We start from the raw sequence: 5,525 nt of genomic DNA on the forward strand, positions 1-5,525 counted from the left end.
CTGAGCAATTTCCTTCCAGTTCTAAGATCGTAGGAGGCTGTTTTGGTTTCCTAACAAATTACCATAAACAGGGTGGCTTAAAACAACAGAATTGTTTTCCCTCACAATTCTGGAAGCTGGAAGAAAGAAGCATACTTCCTTGTCTCTTAGCTTCTGGTGGTTGCCTGCAATCCTTGACTTATAGGCATATCACTCTAATCTCTGCCTCCATCCTCACATGGTGTTCCCCCCGTGCCTTCTTTGCATGTGTCCAAAATTGTATCTTCTTATAAGGATACCTATCATTGCATTATGGCCCACTGTAATTCCGTCTGACCTCACCTTTACTTGGTTACATCGGCAAAGACTCAATTTCCAAATAAAGTCTCATCCGTGGGTACCTGGGGTTAGGACTAAAACCTATCTTTTTGAGAGACATGATACAACTCAAAACAGAGGCCATGACAAAAAATTGCATGAGTGAGAGAGGAACAATAGACAAGTCAAATGTCTACAAACTCCAGAGGTCACCATGTGGCCCACGCCTTCAGAGATTTTCTCACCAGGACCCTTGCTTGCCATGAAGCCATGCGGTCCCTCCTTTCATGGGCTGCTTACTAGGAATGTTTGCCACCTGAATAAGGCGTGGGCAGAAATGCAAAGGCATGAGTAGGAAGTCAAGAGTAGTGAAATCATGAGCTTTGCAAGTGAGCCTTCTCATCAGTGCCACCAGAAGCAATGGCCAGTAAAAAAGGAGCAGAGTGGCATGTCCCCTCTGAAGGTGGAAGGAGGAGAAATCACTATGCCTGCATGGTTAGCTTTGATATAGAAACCTTGGATCATAACATTTCCATTTGTAATGATAGTGTTGTAACTAATGATGATTCAATTTGCTAAATAGTAGTTCACAGTGCCCTCAACCCTCACATGACAGAGGGCAGGATGGGGTCTTCTCCCCAAGTTACACGATGAAGATACCGCCCTACTATTGCCAGTCCAGGCACCCTTTCTGAAACCATCATTGTTCCTGTTGTTTCAAATTTAGGGTAAGGAGTCTGATAACCACCTTAATGGCCCTCTAATCCAATACCCACTTTGAAGCATGAACTTGCTTTAGAACACACTGACATTTGGTTAACTAGCCATTGCTTTGAACACCTCTGGTGGCAGGGAGCTCACTACCTTACAAAGCTGTCTATTCCATCTTTGAACCACTCTGACTACAAGTTGACATACTAACACTTATTAATAAATTTGCTACAGTAATTTAAGTGGAGGGGTCACATTTAGAGACAAAAATATAAAATCCCAGTGGTCAGAAGGCCTTTCTGGTGGAGTAGGGGCTAATTGGTGTATAGTTCATGGATCCACCATTGACCTGAGTACTTAACCTTGGAGGAGTCCCTCTGTCGGCAAATGACTGCTAAACTGTGAGCTCTTAGTGGGTGGGTGGGTGGGTGAAGCAGAGAGATTGCCTGATACTGACTCCCTAGAACAGGGGTGGGCAAACTTTTTGACTCGAGGGCCACAATGGGTTCTTAAACTGGACCGGAGGGCCGGAACAAAAGCATGGATGAAGTGTTTGTGTGAACTAATAAAAATTCAAAGTAAACATCATTACATACATAAAAGGGTATGGTCTTTTTTTTTTTTTAGTTTTATTCACTTCAAACGGGCCGGATCCAGCCCACGGGCCGTAGTTTGCCCACGGCTGCCCTAGAACCTAGTGATAAATCAGTAAAAGAATGAATGAATGAAAGAAACCTGGTGTTTTCTATTTGCAGATTTTAGAGTTGGTGATTATTAATTCTACTTCTAGCCTTCTTTATTTTGTTTTACTTTGCTTAACTTTATTGGGTCTCAAAATTTACAACTAAAAGTTCAGAACAATAATAGTGCCCTTTCCTACTTGACTGTTGTGAGGGGGAAAATAATTGCAAAATCATCTCTGAATAAAAGACCCTAGATAATCCACATATAACTACACGAATTAGGGTGGGGGGGGGTCATAGGTTCAAATATAGTGTGCACAGGATCTTGTAGCCAGCATCACCAAAGCAAGAGGTCCTTTACACTTTTCATTGCACACACAATGAAGGCACAAGCAGGCAATCAATGTTTGATTGAAGTGACTCAATGATTCATAATAACCATAAATAAAGGGCTGCTGAATGATTGAAACTCACTCATGTGTGAGAATCCACTCATTTCCAAAAGGGATAAATGGAGAATGACAGATAATCAAAGGGACTTTCCTTACTGATTCAGTGGCTCTGCAGAGACTGCCAGACTTCTCTTTTCACAACTCTCAGCCTTATGCAAACTGCTTTAATGTCCTTTGGAAGAGAGTGGGCGAAGGGAGGGGTAGGGCTGCAACCTTGCCTTGGAACGATTTGTCTGTCACTGACACATTTTTGGCCAAGGGGTGAAAAGAAAAAACACAAACCCCACCCATTCTATAGAGCCCAGAGGCACAACAGTGTGGAGTTGGAGCAGAATGTTACTTCCAGGTGTGTTCTCGGTGTGGGTTTCAGGGCTTGTAACTACATTTGTTTAGCCACAGTAAATCAAGCATTATGTAACATCACGAATGAGGAGCCCTCTCTGTGCTGCTGTTTGGAAGCTGGTGGGAGGCTTCCAGTCCTGAGATCAATGCAACTGCCGTCAGGGGTCAGCTGGTTAGAGAATTCTGGCTTCAGCAAGAGGGGTCAGCTATGTGGGGATGGGGAGGATTTTCCAGACACAAGCCAGTTGGATGAGCATTTCCATTGTCATGGCAAAGTGAGGAGGGGAGCTTAGCTGGGTTGTGTTGTTTTTCGAGTGTGTAGGTGGAAGGACTTCTACAGCTGGAAGGCAGGGACCTAGGCTGACTCATCTTTGCGACTCCCTCCCTTGGGCAGCAGCCAGCACCTTACTCCACCCTTCACCATCACCATTATCACTCCCCTCTCATTCTCACTTTGTTCTGTTGAATATGGATCCCATGACCTTATCTCATCAGCACCTCAATTATCTTCCTCCTTGTTCTTCTCAATGAACTGGCATCATAATCCCTCAACATGGGTCAATTATACATCTGGATTCTCACCTGCATCATCTGGTTGTTGGGGAAAATTTTGCTCAGCTGTGAAAATTGGTACCCCCACAAGCTACTAACCAATGACCTGGCAGCATTATCTCATCGGCTACCTCTGCAGGACAGGAACTGTTTCCCCCATTAACCAGGTAAGGTAACAAGCTCAGTTTGTTCTTTTTCAATGGCCGACTTGAGGAACATCTTGGGGAAAATATTAAAATTATTTATGCCTTACTTATTTGTCAGTTAAGAATAGTTGCAGCTACCCTAGCCAGTTTTGCTCAGTGGTTATAGTGTTGGCCCACAAACTCAGGGGTCCTCAAACTACGGCCCGCAGGCCACATGTGGCCTGCTGAAAACATTTATCCGGCCCGCCGGGTGTTTTTGCCACTGCTGTGTGCATAGGAATTTGTTCATAGTTTTTTTTTAAACTATAGTCCGGCCCTCCATCGGTCTGAGGGACAGTGAACTGGCCCCTTGTTTAAAAAGTTTGAGGACAGTTCTTAGAAAAATGGCGGCAGAGTAGGAGGATGCTGCATGGTCATGCTCCCAGGAACAAGCTGGAATTACAACTGAAATATGAGAAAGCTTCCTGAATAATCAACGGAAAACTCACAGGAGAGAACCCTGATACCCAAGGACCAAAGGTGGAGCCGGCATAGAGACTGGTAGGAGGGGCAGAGACGTGACCCACAGAGGGGAACTGAAGTCCCAGAGAGATATCTCAGCCAGTGGTGGAGGTGGGGGGGGGAGGTGCCACTGAGAATTCTGGGATCTAATCCCGGAGCTGGGCTCCCCAGCAGAGAGCACCAAACTGAGGAAGATATCCACATAACATCAAGCTGTGAAAAGCAGTGGGGTGCTGTCTGCCAGGGAGTGGCAGCTAAAAGTTCAGGCACCCTCTTAAAGGGCCAAGGCACAAACATTCCCTGTGGAGCCACCCACCTTGTGCTCTGGCAGAAGGAGGGTGAAGTGGACTGGAGCTGTGAGAGCAGAAGCCAGCACTGGGGACTCGAGGGACAGAGCTCAGAAGGCAGACACCCCAAGTCTCCTCGGCTCAGTCATTCCCTCACACAGCCACATAGACATCTGCCTTGCCTGGGGGGAAAGACATCTGCCTTGCCTGGGGGGATAGACATCTGCTTTGCCTGAGGGGAAGACAGTTGACACACCTATTGGAAAACACCTTGCCCTGAGGCTGCTTAAGAGATTAAAAGTAACAATTCGAAGGAGTAGCAGCTGCTTGTGTAGCTCGCCCCCATCCAAGGAACAGCAGCCTCCTGATCACCACAGCCTCTGTCTGAGGAACAGCAGCTGTGTGTGAAGCCTCCCCCCACCAGCCAGAGGAGCCACCACAACTGTGAACAGCACCCACCAGAGGAGCTGCTACCAACTGAGGAGCAGCTGCTACCACAACCGCCCGAGGAGCAACCGCAGCCCGAGGAGCCATTGCCACCCAAGGAGCAGCCACTGCATGACTCAACATCTAGATATGGTGGTACATCAAACATGGGTAGACAAAGAAAGCCCCAAAGGAAAGACTTGCCAGAAAAGCAGCTAAGTGATACAGAGGCATGCAACATGACAGAAAAAGAATTCAGATTAAGGGTCCTAGAGTGCATAAACCGGATGGAGGAAAAAATCAACAACTTATGCAAGAAGCAAGAAGAAACAGATGAAAAAATCACTAAATTATGTAAGAACCAAGAAGAAATGAAGAGTGATATAGCTGCAATAGAAAACACCATTGAAAGTTTCAACAGTAGACTAGGAGAAGCGGAGGACCGAATTAGCCAATTAGAAGACAGGGAAACAAAACACACCCAAACTGAACTGCAATTGGAGAAAAAAAATTAAAAGACAGGAGGAGAGCCTAAGGGAGCTATGGGACAACATGAAACGAAACAACATACGAATAATAGGGGTTCCAGAACAACAGAAAGAGGAACAAGGGTTAGAAAACCTATTTGAAGAAATAATATCAGAAAACTGCCCAGAGGTGGGGAGGAAAAAAATCACACAAGGACAGAGAGTCCCAAACAATGAGACCCCGAAATGACCCACACCAAGACACATTATAATTACCATGGCAAATGTTCAGGACAAAGAGAGAATCTTAAAGGCTGCAAGAGAGAGACGGAAAGTTACATTCAAGGGATCTCCCATTAGATCAGTGATTCCCAAAGTGGGCGCTACCGCCACCTGGTAGGTGCTGCAGCGATCCAGGGGGGGCGGTGATGGCCACAGGTGCATTTGTGGGTGATGAGTAACTGCTATTAAAATTTAAAAAAAATTAATTTCCAGGGGCTGAGTAATATTTTTTTCTGGAAAGGGGGCGGTAGGCCAAATAAGTTTGGGAACCACTGCATTAGATTATCAAATGATTTCTCACAGAACACATCAGGCCAGAAAAGATAGACAGAAATTTACAAGTGATGCAAAGCAAAGGACTGAATCCAGATACTCTATC

The sequence above is a fragment of the Myotis lucifugus genome, unplaced genomic scaffold (genome assembly GCF_000147115.1).
Source record: "Myotis lucifugus unplaced genomic scaffold, Myoluc2.0 scaffold_14, whole genome shotgun sequence".
In the NCBI taxonomy this organism is placed as follows: Eukaryota; Metazoa; Chordata; class Mammalia; order Chiroptera; family Vespertilionidae; genus Myotis; species Myotis lucifugus.